The sequence below is a fragment of the Cervus elaphus genome, chromosome 31 (assembly GCF_910594005.1).
Source record: "Cervus elaphus chromosome 31, mCerEla1.1, whole genome shotgun sequence".
NCBI lineage: Eukaryota > Metazoa > Chordata > Mammalia > Artiodactyla > Cervidae > Cervus > Cervus elaphus.
The window spans coordinates 43,004,591-43,021,118 of record NC_057845.1 but is presented as its reverse complement, the minus strand read 5'-3'; the positions used below and the strand labels follow the sequence as shown (position 1 = coordinate 43,021,118).

The following is a 16,528-nucleotide window of genomic DNA, read 5'->3' as shown; positions in this document are numbered from 1 at the left end:
GTTGGCTTAAAGCTCAACATTCAGAAAACTAAGATCATGGCATCCAGTCCCATCACTTCATGGCAAATAGATGGGGAAACAGTGGCTGACTTTATTTTTTTGGGTTCCAAAATGACTGCAGATGGTGACTGCAGCCATGAAATTAAAAGATGCTTACTCCTTGGAAGGAAAGTTATGACCAACCTAGAGAGCATATTAAAAAGCAGAGACATTACTTTGCCAACAAAGGTCCATCTAGTCAAGGCTATGGTTTTTCTAGTGGTTATGTATAGATGTGAGAGTTGTACTATAAAGAAAGCTGAGTGCCAAAGAATTGATGCTTTTGAACTGTGGTGTGGAGAAGACTCTTGAGAGTGCCTTGGACTGCAAGGAGATCCAACCAGTCCATCCAAAAGAAGCTCAGTCCTGGGTGTTCATTGGAGGGACTGATGCTGAAGCTGAAGCTCCAATACTTTGGCCTCCTGATGCAAAGAGCTGACTCATTTGAAAAGACCCTGATGCTGAGAAAGACTGAAGGCAGGAGGAGAAGGGGACAAGGAGGATGAGATGGTTGGATGGCATCACCGACTCAATGGACATGGGTTTAGGTGGACTCTAGGAGTTGGTGATGGACAGGGAGGCCTGGTGTGCTGCAGTTCATGGGGTTGCAAAGAGTCGGACATGACTGAATGACTGAACTGAACTGAGAGCATCAAATATAAGCAATGGCCCCAGTGGAAGGAGTACTTCTTGTGCTCAAGAGTAGCTGTATTCAGTCTCTGGAGCCATAAGTATCATGGGATTATATTTCACAATTAACATCCCCTAATCCCCAGGCCTAGTTTTGTTTTGTTGATCTTGAGCTGGCTGAGGATGCTGTGTATTTTGGATTAACCTGCTTTTGGTCATGGTTTGGAAGGTTTGCCTGACACTCTTAAGTATCATTTAAAACCTGCCAAAGGGGGAGAAAAAGGCTTTTACCTTTTAGGAAGAATGTGCCAACCAACATTTGCCAAAGACTCCTGTAGCCTGGAAGAAATTCTACTTGTAAGTAGTAGCTTAACTGAAATTCCTCCCCTAGGCTCCTCCCCAAATCTATTTTTACAATGTAATGTCACCAAAAATGGGATGGGAAAGATTTACATTCTCTTCCCTTGACTTTCTACTAGAATGTATCCTTTTCACTTTCTCACTTTAGAATGACTTATACACATTTCTAAAAGGTCTTTGAGTTAAGGATCTCAAAGAACATTGGATACAAGAATAGATGCCGGTGGATCCAGTTGAGGCTGAGTGATAACGGCCTCTAAAATCCAGACCAGATTCCAGACAGGTCCATACCTTAGATGTTTGAGGCTTCTGTTTCCTCATCAACTTTCCTAAAAGGATACTTCCTTTTTTTGTTTCATATTTTCCTCTCTCTACTAGCTTCAATCCATTGCTACACAATTCCTGTGGCCAGATAGAATGACAGCAATTGAAAAAAGGCTCCCCTTGAGCTTGAGGTAGAGCTGGTTAGGGTGAATGGACTGATGTAAAAAAAAAAAAAAAATTTAAAGAAGAGTGAACTGATGTAAATTTAAGGCAAATTAGAATCTTAGAATTGAGTGGGTGGTCAAAAGAAATGAACACTTGTGGTTGCCAGCCTGTCAATTATTCAATTTTTTGTTTAACTCTTCAGTTTGGTGATGCTCACTTGTCAAAGATGATAAAGATGGGGTGAAGTATGTAGACTACATAAAAACCGGTGAAACTCAAGATAAAGATCTATTATGCTCTGTCAATGCCAATGTATATTGTAAATATGTGGGGCCATGAGAACCCAAGGATGGCAGCTGAGAAAAAAAGTACATTAAATAAGAGATGCTCCCCAGAAAGAAAATTTTCTCTTGTAATTTTTGTTAGATTTCAGCTGACAATATGGCTTTTTACATAAAAATAATTAGGAAGAGAAGATTCCTTTTTACTTCTTGTATTTTCCATTGACTTAGCAATTTATTCCAGTTTTTGTTCATTCATTCAACAAAAATGTGCTGAGTACTAGCTGTATGCCAAGAACCACTCTAATTTCTGGGGACACAGCAATAGAGAAGACAGAAAGGTCCTTGCTTTATATGCTGTTAGAATTTCATGTCTTTATCTAGAAACAATTTATAGCTAATTTTAATAGTATCCATCAGACATGCCACAGTGTGGTAAAGGAGGCATTCTCTGAAAAAGAGGGGACCCGACAAAGAAACCGTATTTCCTTGGAATTTGGGGTTCCTTTGGTTTACTTCGCATGCAAATCAAATAATTCCAGTATCGATTTGAAAAATACTGTTTACTTAGTTTGGGCTTTACGCAGATTTAAGGTGATTTTGGCTACACCCTCAAAGCATTTCCTCGCTCTTAGCAATCATGATGTCACGGCACTGTCCCCAGACCTTTGTGGCCATGCTCAGTTTGACCCGGCTGCCTGGAAGTTCAAGACTCTGGTTCTCACAAAAGAGCCACTGGCTCACAAACCAAGCACATTTCTTCCCTTTTTTTTTTCCACTGTAACATTCTTTCCCAAGAGTATAAATCTCAGGCTGATATTTAACATTCCTTTGAACTGAACCATGGACTTTTACCTTGTACTTCTTGAAAGAGTGGAGAGCTAAGCTTCCATTATGCATATTTATAAACATGTCCTAAACGGAAGGCATGATTTTGTAATTCTCTAGTCATGGGTCTTTGAAACTATTTTATAAAAGAATATCTAGCAACATCACACTGGATCAGGCTGATTGCCTGACTTAGGATTCTCTCTCAGAGTGGAGTCCATGTGGCAGTGGAATATCACTGTTGCCAAACGTGGCTCAACCTTGAAAAGGTGGTGACATATCCCAGAACCTCTGGAATTAAAAATTCCTTTCACTTAAAAAAATTGTTTCTGAAATTGAATTAACTAATACAAGTAGAGGTTTATAAGTTTCAGAAAACTAATTTTACCCTAGGCTTCCCTATTTTGGAAAATGATATTACCACTTAATCCTGATTGCTCAAGCTCAAAGTTTAGGAGATGTTCTTTTGGTTTATGTATTTATTTTGCATCAGAAATTATGAGAGCCCCTGTAGTTCTTTTAAAATTTAATACTTATTTTGATAAATGCATAGTGTTTTAAATATAAGTTTTGAAGAAAGCTATGGTTATATGACATTGCATGGATCACAAAGAATAATGTTGAAAACTAGTCCTATTTCCCTAAAAAACAGTACCTCAAAGTAATTAGATTTTAAAGTCTGCCTTACATGGGCAGCAACAATCTTTCGTTCCTTTCTTCTTTTCTCCCCCCTTTCTTTCTTTCTTTCATGGTAGGAACAGATAACACAAGATCTAATCTCTTAAATTCTTAAAGATATAATATAGCATCATTATGGAGTAGGAAATGGCAACCTACTCCAGTACTCTTGCCTGGAAAATTCCATGGACAGAGGAGCCTGACAGGCACAGTCCATGGTGTTGGAAAGAGTCGGACACGACTGAGTGGCTAAGCGCGCACACATAGCGTCAATAACCATCAATACAGTGTTCCCCAGCAGATCTCTAAAACTTACTCATCTCACATAACTGAACTTTTGTGCCCATTGAACAGCAACTCTCCAGTTTTGCTCCCCTCGGCCCCTGGCAATTACCATTCCATTCCTGTTTCTGTGAGTTTGACTGTTTTAGATACTGAGGAAAGATTTTTGACATCAGCCAGTTTTAGGATCTCTCCATAAAGACTTACCCTGAGTCACTATTACTTAGGCACCATTACCTTACCTTATTTTGAGTATCTTTATTTTAAAAGTAACCTTATAGAAACTTGAGCTCTTTGAAGGAAAAGTATGTACATTGTAATACATAATTACATTCATGTGTTCTGTCCAAAAGATCCTATATCAGGTGCTGGAAATATTCATTTCTCTCTCCGGTCAGAACTCAGCACCAAGCAATAGCCAACATGTGTATCTCTGTACCACTAGGGTCAATATTTTGGTTTGATAACGATCTTGTAGTTATTGAGGTTAGACATGGTTTGGTAACTGAGAAGTCTTAGATAGGGAGTTAAAAGGATTAGCAGCAACCAGGGTTTTAAATCCAAGGAAATCTCTGATAAAAGAAGTCTGGAGTGGAGGGGAGGTGGCGGTTAGACCTCAATCCACCAGCAAAGAGTCAGCTTTTTAAAGCAAAAGTGCTTTCGTGAGGACTCTTGGAAGGCAGGGACACACAAGGGTGTCGAGTTCAGGTATATAGGCTGAGGCCAGCACCCAGGAAGAAGAATGAAACACAGACCTCCATTATTGAGCTCCTTAATTCTCTGCATTCACCGCGAGTGTCATTATTACCTCTAGTACTTCTGCATAATCGACCAGGAGATCCAGCCTGCAGTCCTGTTGGCCTTTCCTCTGTGCAGGACAATTTGAGAAAAAACTAGTCTGGAAAAAACCCACTGTCTCCCTATTTGCTCTCATGACCACATTCACTGGATAAGTTGAGTAGTGACTCAAAAATGTAATCTAGCTTTAAAGAACTTCCAGCCATGTAAATTACATTTTAACTTTTTCTACTTCATAGATGAAGGAAGCAGGGCCCAGAGAGGTTAAGCATCCTGACCAAAGTTGCAGAGCAAGTTCGAAGTTGATTCCAAGTTGGTTCTCCTGTTTTTGCATTGTGGTATCTTTTGTAGGTAGAAACATTTCTTTAGTTATTACACATAAGCTGATTTCATTTGGAAGAATTGAAAAAAATTAATTGCTTCAATATATATTTTATAAAAATTTCAAACCCATATCTGGGACCTGGTACCTGTTCATAGCAGTACCCCCTTATCTGTGGGGGATACGGTTCAAGACCCCACTGGATGCCTGAAAACTTGGATAGTACCAAGCCCTATGGACTATGTTTTTTCCTATACCTACATACCTATGATAAAGTTTGATTTATAAATTAATCACAGGAAGAGATTACCAATAGGAACTAATAACAAAATAGGACAATTATAACAATATGGTATAATGAAAGTTATGTAAATGTGGTCTCTCTCTCAAAATATCTAATTGTAGAAAGTTCATGTCTTTTCCGTCTTAATTGCGTACTTATCACACACTGGGGCCATAATTTTTACAGTTTATAGTGTGGACTGCAAAACTTGCATGGATTTCTTTTTTCTTCTTCACAATTTCATAGATAGAAGATTTGTTTTTACTGTAGATCTTAGCAGCCTCAGCATGTTTTCTTTTTTCTTTATGAAGCCAAGAGCTTCCCCTTTATCATTTAGAAGAAACACTTTATAGCTCCTCTTGTGCTGTGCTGAGTTGCTCAGTGGTGTCTGACTCTTTGTGACCCCATGGACTGTGGCCCGTGAGGCTTAGGCATGTCCTAATTACCAGCATAACTGCTCTGGGGCTCTGAGGTCATTATTGGGTAAAATAAGTGTGACTTGAACACAGCACTGAGATACCACCCCGGCTGATCTGATAACTGAACCGGCTCCTAAATGACTAACTAATGGGGCAAAGGGATAAGATTAATACTGTCTTGGGTGGGTTGGGGCAAGAGGGCACAAGATTTCATCATGCTGCTCAGAATGGCATGCAGTTTAAAACTTATGAATTGTTTATCTCTGGAATTTTCCATTTGATGTTTTCAGATGGTGGTTGACTGTAACAAACTGCAGAAAACAAAACCATGATAAAGATGGGGCTACTGTACAGGTATTAGCTGTTTCCATTACCTGTGCCTTTAAATGGCTGATACAAGAAAGACTGGCTAGAGCAGGATCTCTCCAGCAGCTGTCTAGGTTCAATCCCAGCTCTACCACTCTACTGGCTGGGCAGCCTCAGGAAAGCTTAATTTCTTCGCATATTTGTAGCTATAGTTCCTGTCTATAAAGTGGGTGTAATAGTTGTGTCTTTATTATTGGGTTGCTGTGAATAACTGAACACAGATACTGTGTTAGAACAGTGCTAGCATATCGTAAGTGATATGGGCCTGTTTATTTCTACAGCGCCGAGGTAAAAGTGTAAACAAGACCAGCGTACATTAGAGTTTGTTTTCGGAAGTTCTCATCTTAAACACTTCTGTAAAAAATAGTTTCCCAATGAAAGCATCCCTTCATTCTGTAGTCTCTAGATGCAGTAACTCAAAATCGTCACTAGATGGCGACTGTGACCCACTATGACTTGAGAAGCAGTCGGTTTTAACAGACGGATCAAACCCCGGAATTTGTTTTCTGTGCAGGGCAGCATTGTGATCTCCGGCTGCCCCTTCCCCACAAGTTGGGCCTTTAACAGAACTGTTCCGGTCAGCAAAGTCTGCCTTCCGCGGCCACTCTTGGAATGCACCCACAGGCACCCAACCTTCCTGATGGCAGCTCCCCAGAAGCCTGGGTTTCCTTGCTCTTGGCCAGGTGGCAACAGGACAGTGTCAGGATACCCTGTGTTAAGAAGATTAATCACTGGTTCTGGAAGTGTGGGCGCGCCCCCCCCCCCACCCCCATAGCAGCCTCAGCATCACCTGGGAACTTGCTAGATATGCAAATTCTGGGGCTCCCTCTCAGACCCGCTGACCAGGAATCGGTATTTTCACAAGCCCACTGGATGATTCTGATCTCTGCTAAAGTTTGAGAACCACTGAGATGAACCAGTGTTTAGCATCACTTAAAAGTTGGCATTGAGTGGGTCTTCAGAGATCATTTTGCCCAATTCATTCATTCTACTAAGAAGAGTGAGCCCAGAGAGTTAAATGACTCTTGAAGACCACAGGGTTAGTCTTGTGGCAGGGCCAGGGCTGTGGAGCCGTGTCCCCAACGTTTCCCACGACACGCTTCACCCTCTTTCCCCTTCAAAACTGAGGTCACAAGATATACATTCTAGCCTCATAACTACTTATGAAGAAAAAAAAAAAAACACATATAAATAGATGTTTCTATAGGGATACAAAAATGTGTATGCAATGCATTGAGTGTGATGCATTTCCAGTTCGGTGTGTACGTGTGTGTGTTAGAGGCGAGAAATGAAACTTAAAAAAAAAAAAGGCACGATTCAATCGCTGCTGCTGCTACTAAGTCGCTTCGGTTGTGTCCGACTCTGTGCGACCCCATAGACGGCAGCCCACCAGGCTCCCCCGTCCCTGGGATTCTCCAGGCAAGAACACTGGAGTGGGCTGCCATTTCCTCCTCCAATGCATGAAAGTGAAAAGGGAAAGGGAAGTCGCTCAATCGTGTCCAACTCTCCGCGACCCCACGGACTGCAGCCCACCAGGCCCCTCGGTCCATGGGATTTTCCAGGCAAGAGGACTGGAGTGGGGTGCCATCGCCTTCTCTGGATTCAGTCGCCAGAAGAGGCATGTTACAGGGCACCTCGGGAAATGAGTGAAAGCAGCTAAGTCAGGCAGAGGGATGAGGCAAGACAAGTAAGAGGAGGAGGTTTCAGAGCTGAAACTTCCGCCAGGGGAAGTAGGGAAGGAACATGTGGAAAGAGGGGTCAGCATGTGTGAGGACAAGGGGCCATGGAACAAAGAGGGGATCTCAGGAGTTTGGTTTGCTAGAGGGGAAAGATATGTGTGGAGGAGTTAGTGTGTTTTAAGTAATCTCACTACTGTGACGACTATCTGACACTTAGCAAATGTTAACTATGGTCCACACATTGTACTAAGCATTTTACATTTATTATTGATTTAATCCTTAAACAGTTCTGTGAGAATCTACTCTTATTCCCATTTTATGGATTGCATGCACTGTTCTATTTTCCTTACAATCAAGTGTTACTATCTCAGTTTCTTAGACAAATTTAGAAAAAAGAGCCTTAATATTTACTTGTTCCAGAAGAATCTCCGTAATGTGTAGTATGTATTTTTTTAGGAGAGGGATGAGGAATATGTTTTTAATACATACAATTTTATTATAAGCATGCTTTCATAAGTGCATAAAAATCAGGAGGATTTTGACATTCTTTTTAAACTCTAGGAATGAATGTTCCATTATTTTTTGGTCTACCAGCAACTGTGGGAGTAGCCAATTTCTCATGATAACAAACAATTTGTGTCTGAAAAGTGGCAAAGAAAGTTCCTTTCAATTATTTAACTCACTGAAGAAAGGAAGCTGAGTAAGGAGTGAGTGATCTGGTCTGAAATCATTGGCTTTATTATGCTTTTGGTTTTTACTTTATAGGGATTCACTGGAAATATGCTTTTAACATATGATATAAATATTAGTCAACATTAGTATATCTTCTTTCTTGCACAGGAGTATGCACAACTAAACTATCAAGTTCTGGTAGCATTTGAAATACCTAGCCTTTCTTAGGTGCTGCTGCTGCTGCTAAGTCGCTTCAGTCGTGTCCGACTCTGTGTGACCCCAGTGACGGCAGCCCACCAGGCTCCTCTGTTACTGGGATTCTCCAGGCAAGAATACTGGAGTGGGTTGTCATTTCCTTCTCCCCTTTCTTAGGTAAGCTTCCAGAAATTCCTAGATACTTTGGGATATTTTTCAGTGATTTCATTTTTTCCTGAGAAAATAAATTTTACGGTCCTTAGTTTTCTCATCTGTAGAATGTTGGTATTGGATGAGATAATCTATAAAGCCCCTTTCAGCTCTAATGGTCTGTGGATTTACGATTTAATGATTAAATGGCATAAGGAACTCATTTCTGAGGTTTCTTTGTAGTTAAATTTTAGTGTTGTTGTTATCAAAGAAGTTAGCTGACCAACTATTTCTCTATGAATACTTGAAATGGAAGCCTAAAACAGCTCTGTATTCCACTATTTTTTAGGATCCCTACGATTACTATCCTGCTCAGAGATATGATTATATAACATATTCTCACATGACGTCTTACACATCTCAAGGTCTAAGACGAAGGCCAGCTTGTAGACACCATTAGAAATGACCGATAGGCAGTTTGTTTTATAGGAGAGGTGCACGTCACACGATGCTCTGCTCTTCTCGTTGCTATAGTAACAACTTTGAGCTTTAAGCACACATATTACAACCCTGATCTTTATACTCAAGTACATGGCTGAGGGGAAACTGCTTTCTTAAGAAAATCTAGAAACTCCAACCTAGGTTTTACCCTATCTAGAGAAACTGAATAATAGTTCACAGGATGTTTTATTTTGAATCAAAGGAAGGGCAACAATGCCTCAAAAGAAGAACATATAAAATATATAATTATTTTAAAATGTTATGGTTGAGAACAAAATTTGCGTTTTACACCAGCCTCTCAGCAAGATAATTTTGTCTTTCTTATTTGCAGTCATTTCTGGAGTTGATTACAACTTTTCTATTCACTTATTATAAAAGCAGTACATGTTTATTCAAGAATTATTATAAAAAAACTATAAATAAGGACAGAAATATCTAAAATTTTGCTACCCAGAGTTGGCTAGTGTTACTATTTTTCTTTTTATTTCATTTCAAGTAAGCATGAATATTAAGAAATTGGTAACAATTTGAAATCTTTAATATGAAAACTATTAATATGTATTAATTAATATGTATTTTAAATATTAATATTAAAATAACCCAATAATTTTATTATTAATAATAATATTATTAATATGTATTTTAAACATTATTTTATTTATTTTATGTATTAAAAATACATAAAATATGTAAATTAAAATATTCTGTGTATTTTAATATTAATATTAAAATAATTTAATATTTTATTAATAATGTTAATATTAAAATAATATTAAAATAATCAATATGTATTAATATGTAATAATGAAAACTATTAATATGTAATTAGCATACATATTACAATTTTTATATATACAATTTTTATTGTCAACCTTCAAAGGTAGCATTTTATTTTTATTGTATAAAAAGTTATAAAGCTCTTTAGTTTTCACTGTTTTGTGATTATCAATGCCATTTTGATTTAAACCCTCTTTTAGTTTATTTATATTCATTTCTTATTTTTCCAGAAAACATTTAAGGTTGAATCCTCCAAGTGGTTATAATGCATAGAGGAAAACAAATCTCTGAAACTCATATAGTTATATTTTGTTTAAATGGGACTTTTGCTTTGTAAATAATAGGTAAATTTTAATACCTTGGAGAACATTGTTGCAAAGATTTCTATTGTACCATAAAGAAAGCTTTAGAAAGTGAAGAGTAATTCCTCCTTCCTATAATCTTGTTTATAAGTATGTATGTTTCAGAAGGCTTCCTGGTGCAAAGCAGGGAATGTGGTTCGATCCCTGGGTTGGGAAGATCCCCTGGAGAAGGGCATGGCAACCCACTCCAGTGTTCTTGCCTGGGAAATCCCATGGACAGAGGAGCCTGGAGGGCTACAGTCCATGGGGTCTCCAAGAGCTGGACGCAACTTAGTGACTAAACGATAACAACTATTTTTCAAAAACATGTTCTACTACCTTGTACCCTCTTTGAACACTGATTTTTGATCTTATTACTCAACACTACCTTATATTCTAATATTGTCTCCATAGCTCACATTGTGACTTCAAACAGCATGGAAGTAAGAGGCAGTAATACTTAAGAACTACGTTTCTGCTCGTTGTTGCTAATTTTCAAATCTCTAAATGAGATAATCTTGGCTTAACTCTTAATATAGTGCCCAAGACTACATAATAAATGCCAAATAGATGTTACTTTTCAGTAATTTGAGCTATTTTTTTTTAACCATATGTAGTTCTCTGCTAAATAAGAAATTTTAATTTACCATTTTTCCTGAGGACTTTCACTTAGATTTTTCAAAACAGAAATAAGCTACTTCTTTAGGGATTATATATGAAATATCTTAAAGAGTTGGTAGGAGGAACAAAATATACTACATTTTATAATAAATTTATATATAGTTATTATTTTATATTACTTGTATCACCTAATCGCCCAGTGTCTCATTCACTCATAATGTTAATGGGAACCCATCTAAAAATAAGCTGTGCTTCAGAGTCACAAGTATAGTTAATTCTTCTTTCCAAGGTATGTTTACTCTAAGCTTTCCAAGCATTCAGCAAGTATAAAATGAGACCTTTTAATGAATGAGCAATTTGAGGCATCTACTAATAAAGTCTGACTTTTTACCTGCCTGTGGAAGATGGGTGAGAATTACTAAATCATTACTGCAAATCTACACCGCTCTGCGTTTGACAGAATTTTTGGAAATTAGTCTGAGCCACATCACGGCAGGTGTATAAAGAAATCCAGGACCGTGAAATCCAGCCTGTGGGCTCTGACCAAGGGAATCCTCTAGTCCAGCTCTGACCACGAGAACCACTGTGAGCCATATGTGACTCGACATTTTCTAGCAGCCACGTTAAAGAAGTTAAGGGGACAGGTGAGATTAATTTTAATCATACAGTTTATTGAACTGAAGATATAAAAAATATTATTTTGATCCACATCAAAATCAATGTAAAAATATTAAGGAGGTAGTTTACACTCTGATTTTTTTTGTTCAAGGTCTTAGAAATACTGTATAAAATATGCCCAATGTATGTCTCGGTTGGGACTAGCCACATTTCAAGTATTATATCACCACCTATGGCTCATGGCTACGATATTGGACAGTTCAGCTTTGGAGGTTCTGCAGCATGGTAGTGTGGTATATGAGACAAAGACCAGCTTGGAATCATCATACACGTCTGCTCCTGGCTCTGACATTTGATATTGAGATGACAAGTGATTTAGTGTTTCTGGGTCTCAAATTTCTACTCTCTGTAACAGGGACTGTTAATAACTGCCAGGCTCCTCTTAGAATGCTGTGAGGAAGATTTAAATACTACATTGTATTTGAAAATGCTGTGTAAGATCATAAAGCACCAGACATATGTAAGGCATTATAGCTCTCTTTTATTGTAGATTTATTCTCATGACTTGCCCAAGGCCACCTTCCCAGTTGGTAGGAGAATCAAGGATAGAATCTGGGACTTCTGACTTCTAGCCATCTGCTTCAACTAAAGGCTGTTCAAAATATGCTAGCTTAAAAACAAACAAACAAAAAACATTTTTATTTAAAGAAAGGAAGGAAGAGAGTGGCAACAAGAAATAAATTACATATTAAATAGTTAGGGTCTTCTTAGACACTGTCATGATGTTCTTCAGTAAAATGATCCATTGAGGATATTTATATACTTAAATATCATCACTACAACCATCAAGGATTGACTTTATTGCTGTCCTGTAATAGAACCATATGTTCTTCAGCGTTTCAAACAACTTCTAAATTGACCTGTGGTTTCCCCACTCTATTTATCTCCAAAATATAGTATAACCACAAGAAAGCCCTTCTGTACTGGGTTTGATTAATAAAACAGATATGGATCAATTTATCAGGTTTTCCATGGACATTTTTGGTTACAGATGTAACTCATTAATCCCCATGTGTGAGACACCACCTCTCTAGTGTCAGTCCAAGAGACACACTAATCTCTGAACAGAAAGTGGAAATAATTTAGTTCAATTCACCATATTATTTGGTGCTTACTGTGCATAAGACACATCAAGTATTTTTAAGGAGCAAATGGACTTTGTTTCTATGATAATCGTCACTCAGAAATACATGCTTCAACTTGAGGAAAAATATGGAGCCTAACAAACTTTCTATGATATATGATTCAGGAATCTATATTTTTGGAAGATATAAGGATGATCAGAAAGAAAATTCCAGATTTTCCAAAAAATAATTTAAAAAGCTATCTTCTTTACTTTTGGAGGGCACAGAGCAGATTAGTTATTATGATCTATTTCCCTAATTGTAAGTTTTTTTATAGTTTTCATATTTAAAATTTTAGGGTCATTTTCTACATTTGTTTCAATGAATTTCTTCCTAGAACTTAAAAACCACATAAAATATTTATCTTTATACTATGTGAAATTAAGCATAAGCCAAGTTCATTTTTGCTGAGAAGAATGCACTCAAGAAGTTCTTTATTTCCTTTTCAGTCAAAATTCCTTCTTAAAAATGACTTTCGTCTGGTCATCTATTTTTTTTTTTTACTAGAAAACTATCATAAGCTTCAGTTCTGCCTGAACTGATGACTACATTGAATAAATATAATTGTTATTTTCACTTGTTGAATGATTGCTGTTGATCACTGAGTGAAATCATTTATTGAACAAATGTTACATTTTCTCGCTTTTACACCCTAGTTTAGAAACAAAGTTTAATTTTTTAAAAGTTCAAAAAAATGTATTTTTGATATTTCCATCATAACTTTATAACTTTCCTTTCCTCTTCCCTATAATAACTACCTTCTGTATTTTTATGATTTACTTGAACATTATTGTAATTTTTTACTGTGTGAACCCATCAATGCCCTTGGCGGCAAGATTTTGTTACAACAAAGCCAGAAGTAGCTGAGCTTTAGTAACAATTATCAAGTTTCTCTGGGTTGAGTTCAGAACCTTACCCTGACATTATGAATGTAACCCACATCATGCCTCCTTCTTCGGCTTCTCCAAAATGTGTGATTGGCTTGAGTTCTACAACCTGTTGCTTTTAAATGAGCATATATTTTTTATTCAATGGTTTTACATTATAAATATTTCATTCAATTAATATCTGGCCTTGATGGAATGCAGCCAAAATAATTAGTGGTACCTGTAGTAAAAAATGTGATACATTAGGAAAATGAATAATGTATTTGCGTTTCTCCAGGAACTCTGAATAGATTCATTCTAGACAGGATGTGGTCATGTGGCATTAAGTATAGGGAGAGATGCTGTTTTTCTTTTTGTTCAAGTGCACCTCCAGCAAGAACACAAAAATCTGAGGAATCTTAACTCTTCATTCTTTAAATTACTAAATAAAATTAAATAGACTATAAAAAGCCATTGTACTATTAAATATTAGGAAACATTGAGTTGTGTGTCCAAAAGTCACACTTAAGACCAGGCAAGGGTAATAAGCATGAGATGGCTGTGGATACTATGAGACAATGTCTACTTGTCAGAAATGGATAGAATTTTTTTCTGTCGAAGTTCAAAAGTTAATGATTTACTTTATATTTTAATTGCTTCTACTGAGAGATCTATTAAGGAATAAAAGAGATTCTGTCATGCTGTTACTATTTTTCACTGTTGATATATTCAATATTGCATATGAATAAAACCATATTTGTTACACCACGCTCTGTTTCAAACATCCTAGATTGTCTTTAGGAAAATTTAGTACATGTCACTTCAGTCATCTGAAAGGAATCATTTCTTCATTACAACTCATAACTTAAAACTATAAAGTATCAGCCAGAAAAAAAAAAAATTGGCACAATTAAGAGAAATTTGATGATGGTAGAAAAGCACATACAGACATGACTGGGAGATGATAAGATTATTTTAATTTTCCCATTGCGCTAGAATTATTTATTTTACAAATCTCCAGATCTTTTATTACTTAAAACCCTCTGCTGAATCATGAAAAGAAGCTTAAGTTAGCAATTTTCCTCTGCAAATCTAGCTGCTAGCATCTGGCAAACACTTGGATACCTAGTCAGGTCCTATGGAAATGATTATTTTAAGACTCTATTCAGCATGCCTAGGCTTAAAAATCAGCTCGAATCACACTCTGCACATGTATTTTACTCTCAGGGATTTTAAAACCTGGCATCAGTAGCGGCGGTTTCAAGGCTTTTGCAGTGGAGATGAGGGTGGGAAATAGGACAAGCAGGCAGGCTGGACACCCCAGCAGCCCCCGTGCTCCCAGAAGAGACAGTGACTTCTGCAGAGGCCCCCGCAGCGCCTGCGGACCGCCGGCCCCCAGGCCACCGCGCCCTCCGCGGCGGCTCACACTTACATTTAGACTCGGCCGCCTGCGGAGTCCAGGACCGCTGTCCTTGCTTGGGCCTCCCTGGGGCACGTGTGGGGCTGGTTTCCGTCCCTTCCCCAGATGCTGCTCCACTTCCAGAACAGCTTCTGAGGTAGAAAAAGAAAGAGAATACTTTTACTCAGTTGGAAAGACAACAAGAATCTGGATTATTATCAAAGTGCACTGTTCTGGGATCATAGGAGAAATTACATTATAGCAACGTATAAATACACACTGCAATAAAAGATGCTGTTATGGACCAGAATTTAAGTAAATATTTAGTTGATATTAGAGATATTTGTATGCTGATTAGGAGAGAGAATAGTTTTGTGCATTTCTATGTATGCAAATAGGTGCTTATTTTTAAACACTTACTACCATATATATAATTTTTATCCAAATAAACATTTCTTGTATATGTTTATTGCTTTTCATGGTTATATTATGTGCTAGGTTCCCATTAATTTAATTTCTGTTAATACAGATTGCAGATAATTTAGAAAGGATGTGGGCAATTGCTACAGTGGGAGGAAATTTATGGAAGTAATACCTCAGGGAGCAATGTTAGGTTAATTTAAGAAAAGTGATCTCTGCCATCAACATAGTTCCATCTAATTTGCATACAATAGTATTTGAGTTAGAAATTATTCTCTGTTATTTATCAAATCAGGTCTGGTAGAACTTTAATTCAGCAGCACTTTCAGGTTTTTGTTTGAGATTTTTAATTAGAGTATACTTTATAAACCATCTGTAATTTAGACTTTTTACAAGGCATATGGACACTTCTCCCCATTTAATCAGAATTTCAGAAATTTAACTCTGTGTTTCGCATATTAGTCTCTATTTTGTTTTGGCACATTTCACAGAAACTTGTTTAGGAAATATTATTTATATTTGATGTTCAAAAAAAGATTTAAACAGGGAAACTTTAGACACTTAAAAAGATTTGAAAGCCAGGATTAGTTGATTAGGAAATAAATGCAGAATTGGGTTTCTAATTTAGAATTTCTGCAATTTGACATAAGTGATATATTCTAGAGCAGTACTATTCAGTAAAACTTTCTGTGATAAAGGAAATGTTCACATTTTGCAATGTTCAATATGATAGCCACTAGCCACAAATGGCTATTAAGCCCTTGAAATGTGGCTAGTGCAATTGGGGAAGTGAATTTTTAGTTTTATTTAATTTTAATTAATTCAGATTTAAATATTCACTTGTGGGTAATGGCTACTGTATTGACGAGTATAATTCTGGAGTTTACATATATTTTGTGTTCAACACAAAATGAGGAAGGACTTGAATGGTTCTAGTTGCTGAAGGAACATACATCTTATGTTCCCCAAACACAAGGCCCAGGCTCTGACATCTGAGCTTGTGCCAGAAGAGTGAACCCAGGAGCATTCTGAATTTTGGCTCAACTTGGGGATATTCTGACATAAAGTTAAAGTTTGGGTTAACCATAGATGATCTGAGAACACGTTGTGTATAGAAACTGTGGCATCTCAAGTGATCTCCCATAATAGAGTTCAGACTGTAAATGGACTCAAGGGCTTGACTTTCCCAATCCATTGTTTGTGTGATATGACTGGCAGGCATCGGGGACAGATATAGAAGAGATACTCCATACATGTAGCTGCCTCCATGAAAAAGAAACTCTCCAGATTCAAAGCAGATCACAGGAACAGGCTGGTAAATACGTTTGTGCCTCTACCCAAATCATTCTTCACTAAATATTCATTGAGCGCTACTACGCAAAAGGCACAA

At 37.3% G+C, this 16,528-nt stretch overlaps 1 protein-coding gene across 4 annotated transcripts in view; it reads right to left on the bottom strand.

Annotated features, from left to right (window-relative positions):
* COL8A1 (collagen type VIII alpha 1 chain) overlaps window positions 1-16,528 on the bottom strand; it is a 156,820-nt gene that overhangs the window by 45,402 nt on the left and 94,890 nt on the right. For all 4 annotated transcript variants that reach the window (XM_043892570.1, XM_043892568.1, XM_043892572.1 and 1 more), the window contains exon 2: window positions 14,752-14,870. The gene's annotated coding sequence lies outside the window, so the exon portion shown is untranslated. The remainder of the gene's footprint in view (window positions 1-14,751; window positions 14,871-16,528) is intronic.